Source organism: Eptatretus burgeri, chromosome 5, assembly GCF_056783735.1.
Source record: "Eptatretus burgeri isolate ZD-2024b chromosome 5, Ebu_testis_v1, whole genome shotgun sequence".
Taxonomy (NCBI): Eukaryota; Metazoa; Chordata; class Myxini; order Myxiniformes; family Myxinidae; genus Eptatretus; species Eptatretus burgeri.
This window is the reverse complement of record NC_140965.1, coordinates 94558399-94584489: the sequence shown is the minus strand read 5'-3', so window position 1 is coordinate 94584489 and position 26091 is coordinate 94558399. Positions and strand designations below refer to the sequence as shown.

General features: G+C 42.2%; 1 protein-coding gene across 12 annotated transcripts in view; it reads right to left on the bottom strand.

Annotated features, from left to right (window-relative positions):
* Positions 1-26091, bottom strand: part of ZMIZ1 (zinc finger MIZ-type containing 1) — a 229775-nt gene that overhangs the window by 142669 nt on the left and 61015 nt on the right. The window contains exon 1 of one of the 12 annotated variants that reach the window (XM_085882952.1): positions 23523-23546. The exons of the other annotated variants lie outside the window; for them this stretch is intronic. The gene's annotated coding sequence lies outside the window, so the exon portion shown is untranslated. Of the gene's footprint in view, positions 1-23522; positions 23547-26091 lie in introns of those variants that run through there. 12 annotated transcript variants of the gene reach the window in all.

Here is a 26091-nt window from a genome sequence, read left to right as displayed (position 1 = left end):
TTACAGAGTGCAATATAGAGGACAAAAAAAAGAAAGTGCAAACTGTGTACGAGCTGTTTCAACTGGCACGGTGCCACTATTCTCAAGAAGAGTACGTTTTTGATGAACAAAGGCATTACACCAGGGTGGAATTTCCTCCAGGCCCCAACCCTGCATTAGAAAATAATCTTCAAGAACAATTCTTCAACGTGAAAACGAAAGAGGACTAACTTTCTTAAAATGGGATTCATATTTGCATCAGTAATAAGTGTACTTGCAGCAATAACATTTTCATTACGTAAACAGCAGCATTGTAAAGTAAGTAACTTAAGCACTCAAGGGGGTTAAAAGTTACTCAAGAACCGTTTTGTGTGCGAGTGCATACATGGACTTCAAACATGTAATAATGCTAATTAAATATGCCTCCCAATGCAAAGCCGTGTTGTACGACAGTTCATTAAAGTAATTTATTTTTAATTTGTTCATCATTACCGAGAATTTACAAGGCAATTTATTTTTCCATTGGTTAAAGTTCTACTTACTAAAGCATTAACTATAAATAAACACCCAACTCGAAGGGCACTCGGGAGAGGGCATACCTCCACCACGTAATTCCTGATCCACGAGAACATATTGGGCCCAACACATTTTTGAAATATCATGCTATACAATACTATATTGTTTTTGGCCCTATTCTCTCAATGGTGAAGAATCACTTAAAAAATTAAATAATTCTCGTATCCAGATCCGGATCTTCAGCAAAATTGAACCAATTCTTCCTTGTCACACACCCAACGTGTCCACCAAGTTTCATCCGAATCCGTCCACAACTGTTTTTAGATATCGTGCTACATATCGTTTGTTGGCCCAATCTCTCAATGGTGAAGAATCACTAAAGAAAACTCTAGTTTGTGGATTCGGATCTGGATCTTCACCAAAATCTAATCAGTTCCTCCTTGTCCAACACCCAACCTGTCCACAAAATTTCGTCCGGATACGTCGATAACTTTTTGAGATATCTTGCACACAAACAAACGACAGAAAGGGGTGAAAGCATAACATCCATCGCCTGCGGTTGACGAGGTAATGAAAAATATTTTTTCTTCTTCTTTAACTCTCCCAATTATTCCCACCTTTTTTGGTCTGCTGGGGGGGAGGAGGGGGGGCTATGCTGGGCCAAGTCTTTTTAAGAACCAGCAGGTTTGGCCCTAAGTTTGACTGAAGGTGCAGAAACTTGAATTTGTTCAGGGTGCTGGCGATAACTCACATACTCTGCATGATAGAACACGATGGGATCTTTAACGTTCACATACTGATACTGACAGATGGGACACTCAGTTTAACATGCATTGGATGGACGGCACACACATCGATGCCTTGCCTTGCATGTAAAACACGAGGTGACAATTTATAGCTTGGTGGAGAGTTACACATCTGCTATACAGTTCGAAGGTGAATGTGTGTACCTCTTAAGTTATCCTTCTCGCCCCAACTTCAAAATATTTACAAGGACAGTTTAATAATACTCTCGTTTGTCCATCTGTGTGTGTAACACTCTGTTCCACCCATTGGTTTGACAGATTGGTTGTCTGACTCCACCCACAATTCCAACCTGATGAAAAAAAAAAAATCATACGGCTGCCATTTTGGTGACTTGCGAAGCCAGAAACTTCTTTGGAGCCGCATATTCACAATTCCAATGCCATCCCCATAAGTTTTCCCTTCAGTGTAAAACTATCAAAGTGACCATTATAAGAATCATCAAATATCAAAAGGCTGCAGCTGATAGGTACTGGATGCAGTGTTGCTTTCCGTGTGGACGCTAAGTGGCCTGAACCCAATCTGGCCTTTCACAGATTATCAATAACTGAAGTCGTTTGCGATCAGGGCAACACAATATTATTGAAGTGGACAAGGATCAGCCCCCATGGGGGGAAAACTGGGACATAGGGGATACCCGACCCCCTTCCTCCCCCCATGGGCGGCTAAGTGAGATATTGAACCTGCTGTAACTTTTGAAGCGATGATCCGACCTGAACAAATGAGGTCTCTAAAGATTTGGGAGGAGGAGTAAATCTTCAATGTTGGGAATGGGCCTATGGGATCATGCAATCACGAGGAAGCAACAACTCGCGTTGTAGTACATCTCCTCCACGCCCTCTAATATTTGTCATTTGGTTTGGTTCATAATGGGGACACAGACAATTCATTAGACTTCTGAGTAATTTACTCCACATCATGGCCGTGAAACCGGCTGCAGAAATCTGGATTTCATTCAAAGCGGGAAAGACAACCAGAATGATCTCCCTGAACACCATGGATTCGAGCTTGGGAGCGAAACGTGCAAACCCATGGCCCTCTTCCACACATTAACTGGCTAAGACAGCACAACCTCATTCAAATTCAAGGGTAAGCAATACTGTCGCAAGATGAAGGACGAAGTGTTATCCCTCATGGAAGAATTTACGACTGTCGCTCGCACCCCATTCCATACATCACCAAAGGTGAAAGAAGCGGCGATGCAATTTCTCTGCAAGCTACACTTCCGAGTCCAATTTCACATTGGTAGGGGACATATCTTACACCAATTTTCGCTCTCTTTTCCAACTATTTCCTCTTAAATGACTCAACTAAGTAGGCCGATCATAAAATCCATGTCATCATGAAGTTCTTTGTCTGAGGAATTCTGGGAATCTCATAAGATTGTCAAAGGAATCTTCTGACACATGCCTCAGGAATATAATTGGTTTAGGGTCGTTTATTGAAACAATTAGGCTGCTCAAAGTCACTTGAGTGTTGAAATTCCACAGGGTTTCCGGATATCTTGTGGGAATGTGAGTTGGACAGGTGACCGCGTGATGGGCCATGACATGGATGAGCAAATCTGTTGCTGTTTCGGTCGCGGTTTCTGTGAAGTTGGTGATAGCATGATCAGGGAGGGGAAATAGTTAGATAATAGGAAGTACCACCCGTCACTTCACCAGTAGGGATACGAAAGGGTTGGGGGGGGAGGAAGAGACGAGTTGGAGAGGGAAAGAGAGGAGGCAGAGGGAGCGAGGATGGGTGGGGGAGCGAGGAGGGATGGGGGAGCGAGGAGGGAGGGAGGGTGAGAAGGGGTGGGGGAAGTAAAGGCAGTGAGAGGTGAGAAAAAGAGAAGACAGACGTGCGGTGGAGCGTTAATTACAATTCATACTGTCTCATCAAAATGCTTCTGCAGAGAATAAGTTGTTTATGATATTTTGTATACACTGTCGAGGCTCGTACGAGAGCCAACACACAGAACATATAAAAAAAGGAGCAGGAGACAAGAGAGGTGGGAGAGGGAAGGACAAAACGGTGGGGAACAAACATTAGTAGATCTGAGGAAGGTTGAGGGATGGGGTGGAATACACGGGGTAAAAAGATGGACACTACAGGGACTTTCAGTTACTTACACTATGTGGACTTTCAGGAAAGAAAGCAGGGAAAATTTGAAGGAGGTGGGTTTGGGGTGGATTAAAAGGGGTAGAAAAGATCATGGTTTTTGATAGGGGAAGATAAGAGATGGTGGTGAACAGCTGTTTTGAAGACTTGGAGGGAAGACTGGGATTGAAGAGAGTGTGGGAGTTTGTTCCAGAGGCAGGAAAAAAGAGGAATGAACGCGTGAAGGTGAGCAGTAATTCATGATTTTGATAGTTTTACCAGAAGAGGGTTGCTGATGGATCTTGAGCGCCCTGTGGAAATATGGGGGGCACATATCGCATAAAGGGCAAGGGGGGTGAGGCCGGAGAGGAGACAGCAGAAGACAGAAAGAACACCAACCTGCCTGCGGTGAGAGAGTGAGAGACCCAAAGACTCAGCCTCATCACGGGAGATGCCAATGATCCTAAATGCCTTGGTTTCCACAGCGTGAAGCCGAGAAAGGTGAGAGCTGGGAGCACCAGCCCAGAGGGGAGAGCAGTACTCGGTCAGGCTGTGGACGAAAGCTTTGTATCTGGTCTGGAGCTCAGGTGTGCCAAAGAAGGACTATGTACAACGGAGGATACCTCGTCGGCGACTAGCTTTGGAGGCCAGCTTGGAAATGTGGCTTTCCCAGGAAATATCATGGCAGTTAAGGAGATGGGGGGGGGGGTTGGGGAGGTTCCAGATGGTCCTTTCCGGGAGACATAGTGAGAGTGTGAGATTTTTCAGGGTTGAAAGACATGTTCCAAATGGTAGAACAGCTTGTGATTTTATCCAGATCTGCAAAGAGTGAAGATTCTGCTGCTTTCCGATCTGAGGGATGACAGATGGTACGGCAGAGGTTGGAGTCATCAACAAAGAGATAAAGAGGATTTTCCAGAGAGTCGGAGAGATCATTGGTGAAAACCAGAAAAAGCACAGGGCCCAGAACATCGCCTTGAGGAACTTTAAGCTGGACAGGGAGAGGGCATGAGAGAAATCAATATAGGGCCACATGTTGGCTGCGACAGGAGAGGAAGTCTGCGAGCCATGAGTGGAGATGGCCTTGGAGACCATAGGAAGAGTGTTTTGTGAGTAGGGCAGGGTGCCAGACCATATCGAAAGCACACGATACGTTTAGTGAGATGGCTCTGATTTCATGTCTGGCATTGAGGACTTCCATCCATTGTTGGGAGAGCAGAAGCAACATATCCAGGGTAGAGTGACCTGGTCCGAATCCAAATTGATGATCGGAAATCAGGCCATTGGAGATGAGGAAGGATTTAATGTCTGAAGCGATGATGGATTGCATAACCTTTTTTATGATTGTGAGAAGGCCGATTGGTCTGTCGTTGCAGGGATCTGTTTTTGCACATTTTTATGCAGAGCAGTAAAGTTTGCTGATTTCCAAGCAGATGGTAGATGATCTTGAGCAAATGAGAGGGTGACGAGAACAGAGAGAGGGTGAGCAAGAACAGTAGAGCAGGTTTTTTGAACACATGAGCTGATGCCGTCTGGGCAGGTTGCAGAATCTGAGTCGAGGTTTGACAGCAAGCTCTCCACCTTGTCTGGAGAAAAGGACGCAGAGTCCATGAACAGCTGGGTGTGCCTGGATAAGGTGGGTTCAGAAAGTGATGGGTTTGGGGCACAAGATTTAGAAGCAAACACGGGGTTTAAGCATTCATCCTTTTCACGTGCAGTGGCAGCTGTGCGGCCATTTGAGGTAAGGGAGGGGATGAAGGGGGAGCATACACCAGAAAGAGACTTAGACAGCACGAGGATTTGGAGGAGGGAGTCAGGTTTGTGTTCAGACTTGAGATTAGATATTTTCTGGCTCTCCTGAGGGTAGACAAACACTTGTTGTGAGCTTTATGGAAGGAACTGAGATTACCTTCAGTTGGATTTGCCTTCCATGAGGCGATGTCAAGTTGTTTCAGGAAAAACTGCCTCGCCACACGCTTCAGTGTACCATGCGCGGGAGGAAGGGTAGGACAACTGAAGAGGAGATGGGATAAATCTGTGCATGGGATAGAGCAAGTCTCTTTGAAAGATTTCCCAGGACGAGTTGATGTCGGAGAAAGTGGAGATGGGAGACCAGTCTGGAAAATTGATGGCTGCTTGAAGTCCCTGCCAGTCGGCCTGAGTGAAATGCCAGACTCAACAGCACTGAGGTGGTTCTCCCATTACAGACAGAGATATGTCTACTTTGATAAGCATGTGGTCAGACAAACCAATTGGAGCAAAGGAAGAACAGCAGATAACAGCAGACAAAATCAGTTACAGAAGAGATGGAGTACCGTTGGTTGAGATTCGGGTCGGGAAGTTGACAAATTGTGTCAGTCCCAATGAGTTCATCAGTGAAGATGGAAACAAAATAATGTCTGACATCCATTTTATACAGGTCATACTATAAATACCGGCCGGAGACAAACACGACCCGGACATGTCCAGAGACAAACTCCCATCCGGACATGTTCGTAGACAAACACCGGCTGGTCACATCCAGAGCCAAGCTGTCCGGAGACAAACACCAGACTCAACACCACCAGACACGTCCAGAGACAAACACCACCTGGACAAGTCCGGAGAGAGGGGAGACAGAGAGACAGAGAGAGAGAGAGACAGAGAGATGGAGGAAGGAGAGTTAACAGAGGGAAAATGAGAAAATGTTATGCTTTATAAACAACACTGACACAGACACACAGTGTTAGTGCTGGGCCGTCATCAGCAATTCTTCAGGAAATGGTAGATTGGAGTCAGTGTGATTACCGACTCAAGTACGTACTGCATACAACCCAAAAACCTTGAGTAGCTTTCACCCTTATTTTGGGGGAATTTCAATAAACAAATTCTAAAAACAATGTTGCATTATAGACATGTCAGGAAGATGTGCATAAACATTAATCTTAATAAACAGCTGCCAATCGTCATGTGATGGGTGGAAAAAATAATTTGGCTCTGTAATTGAGAAAACACGTTAATACGGCAAACAGCTTGGAAATTGGGCGTCATCAAATATATTTTGCTTTGAAACTCACAAACAGAAACCATATAATCTTTGTCAAACACCACCTGTACCTCTATCTTGAGCAACTGTCGACTGTACATTCTGATCGGGACACGAACTGTACTACGATGGACTAAACACACTCAGCAAGTGGCTTAAGCACTCAAGGAAGCACTCCAATTCAATGTTTGATTCGGAACAGCTGCTCAAACTGTGGCTGCATACCATATGGGATCCCTTTAACTTTAAAGCCAGTCTTCACCAGTCTGCAGCAGTGAAAGAAATTAAATGAATTCGATCTAATAATGACTTGATCCACAAAAGAGTTGCTGTTATGTCGATCAACCCTGGAGACATCACAAAGTTTAATCGCCCGTGAAATAAACATTGCAGATAATCCACCATGTTGCCTGCTCGCCTGTGCATTCGTCACGTGGTCCATCGATTCGTGGTCCGTGCAAACGTTATAACTTTGTTTTAAAACATCCATTTTTTTACCAGATTTGCTATGATTCCTTGCAGAGCACCTCGCAAAACCTCTGAAAATATAGACACAGATCTGGCAGACAGTATGGATAAGCAATACCTTTGGGGGACAGGGCACGAGGTAAAGCAGTGAATGCATTAAATCATTCAGCTCAATGAGGCTTGTTAATTTTGGCACATTCCTAAATCTTTTGCTCAATCAATATAATTCTCCAAACAGTAGAAAAAGAAAAGTTTAATTCTTTGGAAATGTCACATTTTCTTGCACATACATAGAGGAGAAGGGACCATAGCCTTATTTGCTTAAAGTAAATAGGTATATAGGTTCAGTTATAAGACCCGTTATTTCTTTAAATTATCAGATTTCACACCAGATTTCGACAATTATTGGTCTGGACGATATCCAATCCTCCAAGCCGAAATAATATTTTGACATGTACTTTAATTAGACCATGACAGGAGAAAGTGGAAAATTTCATCATATAATGCATGAAATCGCTCCAAGCTCTTAATTTGAAAACTATAGCACATACCAAAGCGATGTATACAGCAATTCGTAGCTATGATAAACAGGAATTCAATAATGAGTGATGAAGTTGTGGGGGAAAATATAAATAAATAAATAAACTATCGTGAAGAAATCGCTGTGGCCTGTTCCAAGTCAAGACATGGTTGAGCAGGCCAAAAAACGTGGCGGCTTCAGACCCCAGTGAGGTTACCTTGGATACGCCTTAGGACTCCATAGAGAGCAGTAACTGAGGGTGCGCCTGATAAAGGATATAATTAAATAAGGCCGTTAATTATCTTCGAAAGGGGTGTTTTAATTATCCCAAACACCCAATTTTCAGTCATGCACTTCCATGAAGTTTTCTTAGTATGCATGCAAAGTTTCACGCTGCTAGGTTTCATGGTTTTGGAGTTACGGAGGAGACACACTGACACACACTAACACACACACTAACACGCTCACATTTATTAGTAAGGAATATGTAATGATCGATGTGGGAATGCCCTTTTGCTATTATGAGCCAGATGACAAAGTTGGGGGCACATAAAGTTGGGGTTTGGAAAAGAGAAAAGATGGGACAGAGTTTGGATAGATTCTTGATACTTTAGGGGTGTGTGTGTGTGTGTGTGTGTGTGTGTGTGTGTGTGTGTGTGTGTGTGTGTGTGTGTGTGTGTGTGTGTGTGTGTGTGTGTGTGTCCGTGTGTGTGTGTGTGTGTGTGTGTGTGGGGGGGGGGGGGGTTGAGGAAATTTGATGCAGAGGGGGAGGAGTTGAGTTGCAGTGGAGAACAGGGGTTGGAGAGTTGTGGTGTGGTGGAGTTTTGAAGGCTTGGAGTGGGGAGGGGATTGAATGTTTGAAGCCTAAGGTTTGTGAGGTGAAGGTTGATGACCTGGGGTTTGGGAGGGTGGTGGTGGTGGGGGGGGGCAGGTGGATTACTTGACGTTTGTCAGGGGGATGGGAGTTGAGGACTTGAAGTCACATTTTACATTGCCTGGATTTTCCACAAGTCCCTCCTAATGGTAATATGAATACTGTACTGCATAGCTTTCACCACAACATAATCTCAATGCCTCGATGGCAGATTTTGACTGAGTGGGGATGTACTTGCCATCCATTTTTAATTTTAACATAGCAAAACAAAGGATGGGTCCACTTTAACAATTTAACAGTTGCAGTTGTGGCCTCAACACCTCAGAATGTTATCACATAGGTTGTGGGTTCAGATGTTAATGCGAAAGGCAGGAGCATTAATGAGTTTTATTCCAGGCTTGAAGAAATCAAACTGGTCTCGGGATAAGCATGTTGCGACGACTGGTCATCGAGGAGGGGAAAAAAAACCCAGCTGGCTAATGACGTTGAGTTGACATCTGACATGATCTGTCTCACCAACCTGGTCTCTTAATGCCCTCAGAACAACTTGGATGCAGAAAAGATTCTGCCAACAAAAAGGCCGTACTGTCCGCATTGCCCTCATTGATCTAAAACAAACCTTTGGCTGAGTACATGGTGCACAACTGTACTCACTCGTCCCACGAGGTCAGAACGTTCACACCGACATACGTGCTCCACAAAACACTGCCAGCTGATCCTCTTGTTTGTGTGATGGACAGCCATATGCTAGAGAAGGATAAGATGTGCAGTGTTCGGCTGCACATCGATACCTTCATTCGGTATGATAATCCACAGCTGAGGAATTGGACCATGGACAAAAGGTACCATATTTGCACTCGCAACACAATTACTTCCATAATACTCCAGCTCGAGCGTTTCAACAGATTGTTATCAATACCTGGAAAGAAGTAGAAGTTATGATAGATAAGCATTACATGGCACGTCATAAGTCACGAAATTAAAAACCACGCTGACAACTAAGAGTCACACATTAAAGCAAAACGAAATCAATCTATTTGTCTTCCAATAAAAGAGGAGGCGTTTGTAAATTGAGCTTCAATAATTGTACAGAAAAGGCGAACTGTGATATCTTCTTCGTATTCTTATGTGTGGCAGCTTGGCTGCCAGGTAGCTCTCATTTTGTTGGCGCATGACTATGCCGCTGATACTGTGCCCAGATACCAGCACACTGGTATTCATTTAGCCAACCTCGGACGGATGACAGGCTGAGTCAACCCCACCTGGTGTTGATCCAGTGGCCAACGGGGCTCGAACTCGGGACCCTAAGATCATCAGCCAGCCACCCTAATCACTAAGCCAACACGAGGCTCAACTGTGATGTGAATAACCATGTCATTGACAATCAATTTGTTTCTTCTTCAAGCACTATCATTAAGATTTAAATTTTACACAAACCGAGTACGAGGGTTAACTTGTTATCAGTATAGCTCTTGACCGATTATATCGCTCTTGGGGACATCTAAATAATATTACCAGCAGGGGAGGAGGTGTTGTATGTTGAGAAAATCAAAGGTGAAAAACAGAGAAAGGAAGATCGAGGAAGGGGGAGGAGGGGGTGGAGATGGAGAGAAAAGGGATGTTTAAGTCACATAAATGGGAGAGTATAGTTGGCACAAATCCCTGTATGCAAAGGCTATGTAACATGTACATGGCCAGTGTTCGTCCCTCACCCCAACCTCCCACAATTGAAGCACACTTCATTTACTCAAGAGCATAATGCTCACAAACGTTGGTTGGCATTCTCATCTGGGAGCACAGTTCAGGATGCTGGTGGAATCAAAGGTTCAAATCCAATGCAGCTGTCCTGTGTTGATTTGTCCATTCTCTCAGAACATCTTTATAATCAATGTGAATGCATAATGATATCTCCGATTGTCTTTGTTCTGCAGCCGATCAATGTACAAGCTCTCCATGAACCTGAGACAATGCAGAAAAGAAAGTACATCTTTGCCATAATATGACCAACTTCCTCCCATCCACCTCCCAAACATCTGTTATCAAGACGGGGTGCTTAAGCAAAGGAATGTGGTAGGAAAATGGTGGAAGGGGGGGGGATGTGTACTGCAAGGAGGGGGGGCAGGAAGTGGAGAAGCTAAAGCTTGCATGTAATGAACACATTGGTGGTGAGGTGGGGTGAGTTGGTGGCAGTGAGGTATGGAGTGCGATTTACAGGAATAGGATGGAGTGGGAAGGATATTGTGTGTAAGGTGTGTGAATTCATGAATCGTTTGGAATATGTGGCAAATAATTTATGAAGGCAAGCTGGAGGTTTTAAGGTGTGGTGGTGTAGGGTGGATGGGTGGTGGATGAGATGCTGGTGAAACAGTTAAATGTCCAATGAAAGAACAAGAATAATCACAAAATATTCAATCTCATAAGAGAGGGCAAATGATTTTGCCAAATGACATCAAATTATGCCATGGAACTCACAAGAACACACAAACAACCAGGTGAAGAAAACGACCATTATCTGCAATCGAAGATATGACTATCATGTTTTTGTGCTTCCCCCATTATCCACCCGCCTCATACTCTCAACCCGACAGATGGGCCAAGCCACCCCCACTTCCCTCGAACACCCTCAGGCCTTTGGCCGTCACCATGACAACCGTTTCCAGGCAACAGCTCTGCCAGGGCAGCCAAGCGTGCAGGAGATGTTAATGGTGGCTGGTATTGAAGGGAAGTCAAGCAGGGGTGAAGCTCCCGTGCTAGGCCTCACCCTACCTTGAATTTCCTCAATAACAAAAAACAAACCCAAAATGAGTTGGTTATTTCGTGCAACACATGACTTGAGCTTTCACCTAATAACATGAGCCTCCTTTATACAGGCATGAGCCTGTGTGTGTATATATATATATACACACACACATACATACATATCAAGCAAAATTCTATGCATCTCCCTTTACGATGTACAAATTCCATTCGGTGGCACACTGCCATATGATCCAATAAACAGAGCTTTGTAGCAGTTGTTTGTAATGGCTAAACAATAGAAAAAAATATATAACAAACTAGATAATGATCGTGATCTCTGTTTGCTCACGCAACCAGCTCGCGTCTCATAACGTTCGCATTGATAAATGTGTCCATCATGACATTCTCCAGAGTCTGCCTGGGATGGAATTTCACAGGAAACTACAAGAGGAGAAGTCCAGAGTGTCATTAGAAATCGAGCTGGGTTTGTAAAACATATAATAAGCAGCCGGTACATGCTAATTTGGGGGATCAGAAACAAGTCAGTTGAGCACGTACCAATTATTAAAACACAAGTGCACAATCAATGGTACCTCTGCATTAATAAGTGGATTTACAAAATGTAATAACATCAACAGTAGACAACACCATAATCGATCTCCATAGTTGTATTTAATCTCCGAAAGGTACGTATAAATTTGTATGATGCTGCGGCTTACTTCACATTTTATCTGTTCATTGTTTGTTGAACATACAATATTTGTGCTGTGTGAAATCGAGAATCTGGTGGTGTTCCAGGCAGGTGGCTCTTGTTATTATCCTCAAAGAAACTCGCAGGTAATATAAATACAATAGAGGATAAAACTAAACAAACTGCAGAAACCATTTCAAAAATTAAAAACACTTACATGTTTGGCCAAGGTTGCACAACGAGGGGGATTGGAATTAACATTCAGGAATCATGAAAGGTACAAGGAAAACAATCCCCTTCTCTCATTCAACTTTACCAAAGATAATAACATTGACATTTGTGTGCTGCATCATGCTCAGCACGCCGAAGATCGTGCGGTATTGCATCGCTTCTCTCGAAACGGAGAGAAAGCAAATCTTTTCCCAAAGAATCATGACAGATAAAATATTCAGTGTGCAATGCTGCTTTGTATCCAGATGGGGACAGGATGTAACAAGCAAATAACTGCCAGTCTAGATTGCTATCTCTTATTACATGGAGCATTCAAAATTCATCCCATCCTGAGTAAAACAACACAAGTCAGACCTTTTGCTCTTGTCAGACCATTGGTGCAAGGAAGCAATAAAAACAATTTGAGTTCTCAATCAGGCCAAAAATCAAATAATTCTGCATATTATATTGCACAGTAAGTGCATCAGCGTGTCAACGTGTGTCCGTATAAAACAATATATATATATATATATATATATATATATATATATATATATATATATATATATATATATATATATATATATATATATATATATATATATATAGTGGTCGCGAGACTACTGTTATCTCTCAGCTTTTCCGTCTGTCTGTATGTATGTAATGGACAGCTCTGGAGGCCAGAGGAGTTAACCAATTTTGATGAAACTTGACTAGTAGGTTCATACCAGGCTCTAGTTGTATGCTTTTGAGCCCCGTTGCTATGGACGCCACCATTGCCTAGCAACGGGACTTTGAAATTTTTTAAAAAATCCGAAAGATATTTCTATATTTTTTTTTCGAAAATCAAAAATCAGTTTCCGCGCTTTTATGCGCACTATAATCAACCTCTTTGTCAAAAATTTTCAGCCCGATCCATCAAAAACTATGACTAGTATGCAATTATATAGCGACCACCCATGTCACCTCCCGGTTTGTGTGTGTATATATATACACGTATATACACACGTATACATAAGGGTGTTCCGAAAAAATGAAAGTTTGATTTTTGCTGCTCCCTGATTTTGCCTTTGTTCCAATACCCCATAAGAAATTATAGGTCAAAAATGAACAAAATTCCATGATATTTAGGGGTTCCTCAAGTTGGCGCAATTATGTCCATTATGGAGAGGGCATTTTGCACTGCAATGTCAAAAAGCTCAGCTCGGTCTCCTTGGAAAAACTATTCTTTCATCTTATACGACTGCTGTGGTTTTTGAAAATATCAAACAACCATATTAATTGTGAAGTGTACTGAGTTGTGCATATTCGACGGCAAGTTGTCAGTTCCAGTTTGGCAAATTTCAACAATATTGTGCCAACTTGAGGAACCCCTAAACTTCCTCCAATCTGCTTCATATTTGGTGTGTATGTTTCTCCTGTCAAATGGAACAAAGCCACACCCAGGCAGCATGAATATTCATACTTTTATTTTTTTACCCCCTATAATGAAGCACCCAAGTATATATGTATGTGTATATATATATATATATATATATATATATATATATATATATATATATATATATATATATATATATATATATATATATATATATATATATATTATATCAATCATCAATCGAAGCACATCAATCCCAAAGTTCAGTAAAGACCATCTCTTGCCAAAGCTGAGTGCCAAAATAAAGGGAGGATTTTATTTTGTTCGTTTTCCGCCTGTCTATATTTAAGTCTGTGTGTCGAGGTGCCTCGACTTTAGACCTTAATTACTTCACGTTATTATTATTATTATTACATTTTGAATAACCCTTGTAAATATTTATATTTTCAATAAATACCATTTATTTTAAGTTGCTGCATCTGTGTATTTGTCGTGGGATTCGAGTATCAACCCCTTGTGCTGTGTTTCTGTCTCACCGCCAGTGCCACGCCCTGCCCCTCCTGTGCGCGCTATAATCTTTGAAGATCACGTGTCCGCCTGCCTCCTCAGGAAAACCACTTGGCGATCCAGGCTTGGTTGGTGTTAACCACCCGTCCATCATAATTGGGTCGGTGGGGATTAACCTAATCGCCAAGATCGGCGACAGTGTGTGTGTGTGTGTGTGTGTGTGTGTGTGTGTGTGTGTGTGTGTGTGTGTGTGTGTGTGTGTGTGTGTGTGTGTGTGTGTATGTGTGTATATATATATATATATATATATATATATATATATATATATATATATATATATATATATATACACATATACATATATATATATACATATACACACACACACACACAGTATATACTTTCTCTATATTGTATTAAAGTCAACACTAACTGCCTCCTCAGTGCACGTTGAACAAGACGACTTACTCTGACATTTTCCTTGTTCCAAGAGTAATCTAAGTGACGCGGTTACACGGTCCAGCCTATTCTTACTACAATCCAGCTGTGGATCTCCCCCTTCACAAAATATATATATATATATATATATATATATATATATATATATATATATATATATATATATATATATATATATATATATATATATATATATGGTTGTTTACATATCCTGTATAACATTATATATTTATGTTTATATATAAAACATTACATATTTATGTTTATGAATATAACATTATATATTTATGTTTGTTTATAACATGATATATTTATGTTTATGTATTCAACATCATATCTTTATGTTTATGTATATAACATTATATATTTATGACTATTTGACGTATTATGATGTACATAAATATATAATATTATATACATAAACATAAATACATGTTATACACATTAAACATAAATATATATAATGTTATACAGTACTGTATATGTAAACATCCATATATATTGTTATGTGAAGGGGAGGGAGGGAGATTCACAGCTGGATTGTGGTTAGAATAGCCTGGACCGCGTAACCACGTCACTTAGATTACTCTTAGAACAGGGAAAATGTCAGAGTAAGTCGTCTTGTTCAACATGCACTGAGGAGGCAGTTAGTGTTGACTTTAATACAATGTAGAGCAAGTATGTTATGTAAAACCTCATGTTTTCAAGCAAGGCTAGGTGGAGACTTGGACAGAAGGCACAATTGTAAAGCGCATTGCACTTTAGGAGGAATCAGCAGGGACTATTTGACCGGCTCACCATAGGCCATGGCGGTGAGATCAGTTGCGGAGCCTTTGAGAGGGGGCATAAGACCTTTTATTCTGGCCTTCCCACAGGGCAGGATGGTCCAGAAGAGTGCACGCCCACAAAAGTGGACAGTCAATGAGCGGGATGCACTGCCAAAAGGATGGTACCAAAATTTGTGAAGGCCATAACCAGGCCTGATTGAAACAGTTTTGAGTTGTGGTTATAGACTTAAATTTTTTTATTTTTGCAATGTTGTTTTTGAAAGGTTTTGGAAAGTTGAACCTTTTTGATTATTTTTATCACCATCATGCCGAAGCCTTTGTAGCTATATGAAAAGTAATATCACATGATCCCTGACCCCATCCCTCAGTCGGTGTATTGAAGAGTTTTAGGCCCCCACAAACAATATTGATTTATTCAAAATGCCAAGAGGATTAGAACAGCATTGGGCTACGATGAGTCGCCCTGCTTGTTGTACATCAATGTTTGTGCCTCCATAGTCGTCTTTTGAGCACTTGGTCTGTTCAGATTTATTTATTTGTGTCTCGTTTCTCCTCTTCCATATACCTGTAACAAACCATTTTAAATTGTAAAGGAAACGTTTTCGCATTTTCCTGCCTTCCCGGCATGAACACCGCCAGTTTCAGCTACAGTACGTTTGGATGAACCTTGGAGAATCCTCATAATTTTTAACACAATAACGATAAACACCACTTAAGACCTCTGGTTCAGATCAACCATGTTAAGGAACCCTTCTAATGCGATAATATTACACGCAAAAACATAAATATATAACAAGTAGAGGTACTAAGTACACAGCCCCATGCCAAAGAAATAAATAAATCTTCCAGCGAGCGACATTGCCAGGGTGCTTTCGGCACTCGGCGATGCCACTGTGCAGCACATGGAGATCAAAAAAGTTGTTAATGGATTTGGATGAAATTTGGTGGAGAGGTTGGGTATGTGAAAAGGATGAACCGATTAGAATTTGGTGAAGATTCAGATCCAGATACAAGAATTTTTTTAAGTGATTCTTCACCATTGAGAAATTGGGCCAAAAACGATATATAGCACGATAGCTCAAAAAGCTGTGTATGGATTTAGACGAAACTTGGTGGACAAATTGGGTGTGACAAGGAAGTATTGATTCAATTTTGGTGAAGATCCGAATCTGGATACAGATCCGATCATTACCTCCGCCACCGAAGGTGAAGGAGGTTAGATTTTTCACCCCTTTCTGTGTTTGTCTGTTTGTCTGTGTACAGGATATCTCAAAAAGTTGCAGACAGATCCAGATGAAATTTTGTGGAGAATTTTGGTGTGTGACAAGGACGAACTTATTAGATTTTGGTGAAGATCCAGATCTGACTCCTACAATATTTTAAGTGATTCTTCACCATTGAGATAATGGGCCAAAAACGATATGTAAAACGATATCTCAAAAAGTTGCAGACAGATCCAGATGAAATTTTGTGGAGAATTTTGGTGTGTGACAAGGACGAACTTGTTAGATTTTGGTGAAGATCCAGATCTGACTCCTACAATATTTTAAGTGATTCTTCACCATTGAGATAATGGGCCAAAAACGATATGTAAAACGATATCTCAAAAAGTTGTGGACGGATTCGGATGCAACTTGATGGATTGGTTGGGTGCGTCGCAAGGACAAATTGATTCGACTTTGGTGAAGATCAAAATCCAGATCTGAATGTGAGAATTTTTTAATTTCACAGTGATTCTTCACCATTGAGAGATGGGGCCAACAATGATGTATCACATGACATTTCAAAAAATTATTGGGTTTGACATGTTCCACTGGATCAGGCATTGCGTGGCGGAGGTATGCGCTTGACCAAGGTTCCTTCAAGTTAAGTGTGTTTCTGGTGTACATTACCCCTCCATCCACTCCCCCCCCTCACACCCCCTTACCTCAAATGGCCACACTGCTGCCACTGCACATGAAAAGGCGAAATGCCTAAACTCCGTGTTTGCTTCTAAATCTTGTGTCCCAAACCCATCGCTTTCTATACCCACGTTACCCAGTCGCACCCAGCTGTTCCTGGACTCTGTGCTTTTTCTCCCGACAAGGTGGAGATTTTGCTGTCAAACCTCGACTCCGACTCTGCGAGCGGTTCAGACGGCATATGCTAACATGTCCTAAAAGCTGCTCTGCTGCTCTTGCTCACCCTCACTCTGTTCTATTCACCCTTGCATTTGCTCAAGGTCATCTGCCATCTGGTTGGAAATCAGAAAACATTAACGCTCTGCATAAAAAGGTACATAAACAGATCCCTGCAACTACAGACCAATCAGCCTTCTCCCCATCATCAGGAAGGCTATGGAATCCATCATCACTCCCGACATAAAATCCTTCCTCTTCTCCAATGGCATGATTTTCAATCATCAACTTGGATTCAGACGAGGTCACTCTGCCCTGGACTTGTTGCTCCTGCTTTCCCAACAAAGAATGGAGGTCCTCAATGCCAGACATGAGATCAGAGCCAGTTCCCAGACATATTGCGTGCTTTCGATACAGTCTGGCACCCCACCATGCTCACCAAACTATCTTTCAATGGTATCCAAGGCAATCTTGACTCATAGCTCCGCAGACTTCCTCTGCTAACGCAGCCAACGTGTGGCCCTTAATGGTGCTCTCTCATTCCCGCTTCCTGTCCAGGATGGAGTTCCTCAAGGCACTGTTCTGGACCCTGTGATTTTTCTAGTTTTTGGCAATGATCTCTCCAACTCTCTGGAAAATCCTCTTTATCTCTTTGCTGATGACTCCACCCTGTGCTGTACCATGAGTCATCCATCATATCGGCAAGCAGCAGCTTCTTCACCCTCTGCAGATCTGGATAAAATCATAAGCTGGTCCAACATTTGGAATATGTCTTTCAATCCTGACAAATCTCACACTCTCATGATATCTCTCCGAAAGGACCCGTCTGGGACCCCCCCCCCCACCCCCATTTACTTTCTCAACAATCCCCTTGAAGAAGTCCTTTCATTCAAGCTTTTGGGTCTCACCATCTGCCATGGTCTTTCCTGGGAAAGTCACATGACCAAGCTGGCCTCCAGAGCCAGTCACATGTGGGACATCCATCCATCCATCCATTGGGACCATACTCAATGCAGAGCATTCGTGCTGCCTAAGCAGTCTCCTGGGTTATTGGGAAAAATCCTGGATGGATCGCCACTCCGACGCAGGATACTCGAATGACTCAATTATCGCAGCAAGCTCGTACTAATTTTGCCGACCTCGGAAGGAAGAAAGGCTGAGTCAACACCACCCAGTTATAATTCAATGACTGAGCAGGATTTGAACTCAGGACCTTGGGATCCCAAGCCAACCACCTTAACCATGATGCAAACACCAAGCATCTGGGCATCTGCCATCGTGTAGAGTCCTTCCTCGGCCCACCTGAGCTACTGATCACATACAAAGCTTTCATCCGCAGCCTGATGGAGTACTGCTCTCCCCTCTGGGCTGGTGCTCCCACGTCTCACCTTCCTCGGCTTCACACTGTGGAAACCAAGGCATTTCGGATCATTGGTATCTCCTACAAAGAGGCTGATTATTTGGGTCTCCCACTCTCTCACCACGGGCAGGTCGGTGGTCTATCTATCTTCTACAGTCTCCTCCCCGGCCTTGCCCTGCGATGTCCCCTCCACCCCCCTCCCAATATTTCCGCAGGGCACTCAAGGTCGGCAAGCAACCCCCTTCTGGTAAAACTACCAAAATCAAGAATCAGTGCTCACCTTCACTCCTACATTCCTCTGTTTTCCCACCTTTGGAACAAACTCCCACACTCTCTTCAATCCCACTCTTCCCTACAGGTCTTCAAAACAGCTATTCACCACCATCTCCTATCTTCCCCAATCCAAAGCCATGATCTTTTCTACCCCTGTTAATCAGTGCCGTATTAAGCCTCGGCTGGCCCTCAGGCACATTTTGAAATTTTAGAGAATGACCTGAAAATTTTAAATTAGATCTCGGGCTCATGGAAATGGACCCCAGACAAAAGATGAACTGATTCAAGAACAAAATATTTAATACAAAAAAAATACAAATATTTAATGTGAAAAGAATTTTTGGCCCGAATTTTTGGCTGGCCCTAAGGCACATGCCTTGTCTGCCTAATGGTTAATCCAGCACTGCTGTTAAACCTTCTCCATGACTGCTTGTTGGGTCTGTTTTACTTTGCGGAGGATATAGTGACCTCAAAAATTTACATGAACGTGTTAGGATTCGCCTTCCCACAGATTGAAGAACTAAAACCCAATATCATTTTTCAATAGGACGGCGCTCCCCTCTGGGCCTTAGTCGTTCGAGCTGTCTTGAATGAAAAATTTCAAGGTCGCTGCATTGGCCAAAACGGACCAACCGCCTGGCCTCCATGATCACCAGATATTGTTATGAATCTGGCAGCCATGAGCACTCAACATTTAGGTCCTTATGGAACAGTTATATCGGTAAGTGTGTGTTTATAGTTAGGGCCCCCTACCTGTGTCTAACGGGAATTACATGTGTGTGCTGCGGAGTTTCTTTTACAACAAATCTCCTTCACTTCACTTCACTTCACTTCACACACCGACGCCATTGCCCACGTGCGTTCGGCCATGTACGTGGGCGGAGATTTCCATCGCCTCAGACCGGGACTCCGTCCAGGAAGGCAGGGGCGTGCCACTTGTCCAATCACACCACAGAAGGCGACTTTCCCACGGCACCCCAGCCAATGGGGTTGAGATTGCCACAGAGAGCGACTTTCCCACGACACCCCGTCCAATGAGGGTGGAGGTCGCCTCAGATGGAAATTCTCTTACCCCGGAGGAAAAAGGAATATAAAGGAATGCCAGGCTGGGAGCGTTGGCCGTGGTGGTGGTGGTGGTCGTCATATTGGTGGTGGTCGTCATCGTCGTCTTGGGGGTTGTGGGTCTTGATGCAGGCTGGTTCGGCTGGTCCTGGGCCATCATTGTCTCTGGTCTTCTCTTTGGTCTTGGTCGATTGGTGCATGGCTGGTTGGAGAGCGCGGTACCTGGTACTTGGAGCGGCATCGTGTTGCGGGTTCGACTCCCGCCAAGCCAGATCGTCGAAGACCACACGAGGTGGACAGGTCCAAGCACAGGCTCTGGTCTCCAGCTCACCTTTCCTCGAGCTGGAAGCCTTCAGTAAAGACCCAACGGGGTCCATTTCTCTGTGTGTGTGTCTGTCTGTCTGTGGGCCCGTCTTCAAGTAGAATTGTGTCAGTGCTTTCTTTTGCTCATTGTGCATTGCATTTCTTGTAGTCGTGATAGCTCTGCTCTTTGTGTGTTCCCTTCCCACTATTGTAAAATAATTACCCCTATTGTTGAATGTACCAGCTCATTTCTGTGTTTCTATCATTGGTTTGCCAAGCTGCGAATGGGAACTAGGAGGCGTCATTGCTGCCGAAATCGTGCAATCGGCCCGGCAGGATTCTGGTACTCTCCGCTCAGGGTATGGCTCGGATCCGGCTCGGTAATGGCCCGGATCGCGCAGATCCTGCAGAGGGTGAATTTCCCCGGTAGTTCGGATGACGTGGGTATTTAGGTAAATTGAAATTGGCAATCCACCCTATCCCAGGCGGTTGACCTATTGACGATCTTCGGTCCGATAAGGAACCCGTCGGCTCTGGAGTTATCCGGGGTGACGACCTATAAATTCCGGGTGTGCGGTGGAGCCGACTCCACTGCTCCACCTAGCGGTCGTGCTCGCCACCGAGACCCGGCCCCACAACAATATTACCCCCCATGATATTTTCTGTGGGGATTTGTCAAAGATGTTGTCTCCAACACCAAGGTGGCAAACGTGCAGGATCTTCATTCTTGAATCACAGCTGCATGCACACTGGTGCACGCCAACATGCTGAGCCAAAAATGGCAAGAACTTGTGTACCACCTTGTTGTCCTGCGCAAGTCTAACGGAGCTCACATTGAAGTGTACTGATAGTGTGCACCAAACTTTGAGTTTCTGTATCATGTAAACCAAAGGGTATCATTGTATCATTGTATCATTTATGGTTCTAAACATATTAACAACCAAAGTTGTCTGGGTCTTTTTGGAACACACTGTACTTTACAGTATGGTTTTTTTGTTTGTTTGTTTGTTTGTTTGTTTATTAATGACAGGCTCAGCATACATCCAAGAGTGAATGAGAGAATATCTGTGCTGCATTGAAGTTACATCATTGATCACATGCATAATATTGTCCAAAAATATGACAAATTCATCCTCACTCAGCTTCAACCCTCCAAGCTTGTAAAGTGTTTAAAAACTAGGTTTTCAAGACCAATTGATCGACTACTTCATAAGGGTTCAGTATTTATATGCCTGGTGTTGGCTTCGTGGTTAGGGTGGAGGCTTGGGATCCTAGGGTCCTGCGTTCAAGCCCCGTTGGCCGCTGAATTAAAAATACACCAGGAGGTTGACTCAGCCTGTCATCCTTCCGAGGTCGGCAAAATGAGCACCAGTGTACTGGTAAGGGGGACACTGCATCAGCGGCATAGCCGCATCCCAACCAATGATGCAACGAGAGAGAAAGAGAAAGAGAGAGGGAGAAAGAGAGAGATTGTGAGATAGTATTTCTATAATCTTTTGAGGTTGTGTGCATTTTCATATTTTTGGACAATATTATGCATGTGACTTTGATGAAACTTGAACATTAACAGATATTCCCTCAGGGACTCTCGAACATATGCTGATGCTGTTGTTTTGCAACACCATACAATGACATTTTAGTGTTGCATTACATCAACCGCAATCAATACATCAAAATCTTTATGGATAGAAAAGGGTTCTCGAAATCAGCATTTCACTTCTCTTAAAAAGGGGAAACATGAAAACTTTTAAATTAGTCACATGTCTCAGAATTTCTCATATTCCAGATCACTAGATTAGGCAGTTTAACAAAGTAAAAACTTATTTGGTTCACAAGAACAGAAGACATAACCAAAAATGTATTTTAAAGTTTGATTTGGCTCTGGTTAAGAGAGTCACCACAAAGTATCCGTGGAATGTCTCAAAACAAAACTACATTTCTCATTGGTTAAACCATCCACTGTTCTATCTTCAACAAATGGTTCAAATACCACAAGATATGTTGAGGAATAATTTGAAAACCATGTCCCGACATGCTCTATGTGCTGTTATTGGTGAAGTGGTTGGTCAAACACAAACAGCAAAGGAATTGTAACATTTTGTTCAGTCCGTTAGTTTGTGCTTAAATTCTGTCATGTTGGACGGTGTCTTAAGTGGAATTCATATGGTAAGACACTCGTTTTAGCTGCAAGAAAAACATCAAAGGTAAAAGGACAATCGGAAAGATTGAGCTCGGACTCGCCCCGTGGTATAGTTTACGATTCAGTCGAGCACAGAGTGATCAAGTGGTAAAAATGTATCAATCCAAGCATATTCAATACAACTGTACACATTCTTCTCAAGACAATTACCCACCATGGATATGTCAGTCATATTTCATGTACACATGTTCTTCAGGTGCCAGCTTCCAACCATTTTAAGCTTTCTTTGAATTGATGCGTGCAGACACCAGGTTCAACAGGTAAATAACAAGTCGAAGCAAGTTACGATGAGCCCGACAGAGTCGTTTGTAACTCTGATTACATTCTACTGGACCTTGTGAAAGCCTTGACCGACATGTATGTAAAAGTTAATAATAATTCCTCCCACCCACTCACAACCTCCATCATTAGCCAAACATTCCTTTAGCAGCACTCACGCTGAGGCACAATATATTTAACCACCACCTACTGTTTCCGTGGTGACTATAAGAAAAGGCGCTCTGCGGCTCGTTACCTTTGTGCCTGCTTGGCTAATTGCCTCACACGCGACCAACCTCGCGACCAACCTCGGCCTTTGGGCTCCAGTAGGTTTAATTAATTCCCAAAGCTCAAAAAAAGTGTAACATGCGAAACTTGAGCACACCTTTGAAGAGCAAAAGAATAAGATGTTGTCATACATTTGTCTTCACTGTTGCTACCTGACCACAACCCCCCCCCCCCCCTGCCTTCTCAGGAATTATTGCAAGCCAGGTCCAATGGAAACATGGGGAAATGGGGAAACAGCACAAATGCCTTGTAGCAAAGCAAAAATGTTAGAGTGCAACACATCAAGTAATGCACAAGTCAAGCTTGAGACTAATTGGTTATTGTTATTATATATATATATATATATATATATATATATATATATATATATATATATACACATATATATATATATATATATATATATATATATATATATACATACACACACACCTGGTTTGTTTGTTTGTTTGTTTGTTTGTTTCTTGTACTTTTCCAAACCCAAGGCCAATTTCCCCCAACACTTTCCGCATCACTTTCACATGCGAAAGCTCAACGTTGCAATAAAAACTTTCAAATCTTCATATAATTTATTTAAAATCATGAAATTATGGTGCTTTGGCCAATCGAACATCGTACCTCAGCTGTCCCCCGTGATGGGGAGAAGGGCGGAGCTGAGCCTACACAAGGGCCTCCGCGCTTGTGGCATTCAAAGGTGATTTTTCTGTCGGAAATCAAACCAATTGCATTTAAATATTTATAATTCATATGCAGAATGGAAATTAATATACAAAGAATCAGTAGTCTCCATGGGATGAAACGGAGTGTCAGGATGGTTCACAAGCTCCTGTATGACCTGAAGCAAGGAAATGAGAAGGCCATTTAGCCTATAATTTCCACTTTACACTCTCGATATAATTTTCTCCTGCAGGTGTAAAATGTCTATTTTTGGGCTCAGATGGTTTTTTTTTTTCTGGATATGTATTGCCTATTCTTCATCCAAGTTTCCCTCTGTTGTGTCATTGTACCTTGCAGTTGTTGTTTTCCTCCTTTGCACTGTGTTGATGTATTTATGACTTTGCTAATATTAAGTAATAAAGTAGCAAACAACAATGTACTGTATTAGTGTTGCTTGACCGCAAAAATTTTGACAAGATGACCACCGATTAGATGTAATTATAAATGTACATACTTCCAAAAAAATAAAAAATAAAACATTCATAAACAACATCCTTTTGAGCAAAAACAAAACTGATGAAGGCAAATATATAAAATGTTCAAATAATCATGATTAAAGGCAGCAAGAAGAGAGCAGCAGGGAGGTGGCAGCAAAAACCGAATGACATGGTGCCAGCTACGCACGCAAGGACAAGACATAATTTGTCAAAGGGTTTGAATTTTGTTTTTTTAGTACTGGAGAATAAAAGGTGGTTTGTTAAGACTGGATCGATCTGCCTGTGTCAACATTATCAGCATATATAGCACAATTTCATGTTGTCCACAACGATATCAAAAGGAAGATCTATGTAGAGATATCCTTGAAGTGCTTTTGAATCAAAACTTTGACAGACTTCGACAACCAAATCAATGGATACAGGACAGAAAGAAAAATGCATAAAGTTGAAGAAATTTGCTGTACAAACTAATGTATATCGCATCATGAAAAGTGTTCCAAAAAATTTGGCACACTTATCCAGCTGCAGCATTAAATATATCAAAAAAAAAAAAATCATGGAACACCCTTCATTGGTCAACTGCATTTGTAAATATAACATTCACAAAATAAAACCCATTACATTTTCAGAATCGAGTAACAAAAAAATTAAAATAAATCTCAGTATTATATTTTACTGTGAATGGAGGGAGGTCAAAGTTTTTGCTTTTTTTGTATCATCAAATAAACAAACATCTAAAAAAATAATATTAAAGCAGTAACGAAACCATTAAAATTTCATAATGGTGAACAAAGGCTGTAAGGTCGAGGAAACGTATGTCAATCATCCGAGAGATTGTTGGGAAAATGTATTTACAAGTCAGGGTAGTTCACTCTTGTGATTCTTTTCTGCCATTTGCAGAATGGTCTTCCTGAGGCTGTTCAACCCAACTCTTCCCTCCAGGGTTTTAAAGCAGGCAGAAGGTGCAACACTACGATCTTATGTCATGCCCCCCCCATCCCTACCCACAATCCTTTCCATCTCCATTAACCCTATACATCATAACCCAACCCTTTGTGTTTCCTGTTTCCTCCCCTCCCCTCCTCTCTTCCTGTCTGTTCATAACCCTTACTGGGTTACTGTATTTCCTGTGCTCCTCTCTTCCTATTCGTTCGTTCCCTTGCTTGTTGTGTCCGACTGTTCCCACATTGCCCCACTATCAGTTTGTTGCCTTTTTCACCCTCTGCCATCTTCCATTAACCTATATCTTGTATTGAAGGAATGAAACAAAAAATAATTTTCGAAGCATTAGCAATGCTCAATTCTAGGAATGGGACAAGGGGGTGGGGGTGGGGGAGGGGGTACTACACATTCCAATGACTGAAATACCCAACATTAGAAAATGTTTTTTTTATCTTTATCTTATCCCCTTTTAGCATGCAGAATTTAGGTACAATGTGGAATAATTAAGCTTCCCTGGTATGGGCTGGAAGACTGCCACTATTAAGCTTTTGCAGATATCAAAAGCAAACATATATTTACAGTGCGAACAATAAAGCTTACTTGACAATCTTGATCAGGTCTCTCAATGCTAAACTAAAGAGAAAAATCTATGTACTGTTATGTATATAAAAGCGAAACGTTTGTTTGTTTGTGATGCTCCTCCTCTGAGCTCCCAAGGTTAATCGTCACAAAACTTTATCGGATCACATTTTCTTTTTAACCACGACGCACCTAAATAGGGATTTTAAACTGTCATTTTCTCTCAAGTCATAACTTTAAACGCACGAACCACCACCTGTTGCCATCTCCATGAGGGTGGATCCATACATACAATGCTTTATAAAAGCCCAATTTTTTTGGGGGGATTGGTAGATGGTGAATCTGTATAGTTGGTGAGATGGCGAACTCCGATCGGCAAATACGGTATCAAATGTCAAAAGTAACTGTTGGTTAAGACGTTGCTATGATCGCTAAAATCAGTGAAGAAAGAGTCAAGCGACCTCTCAAATGCGCTGATCATTCAAAAACTGAAAATCGTACAAACACAAACG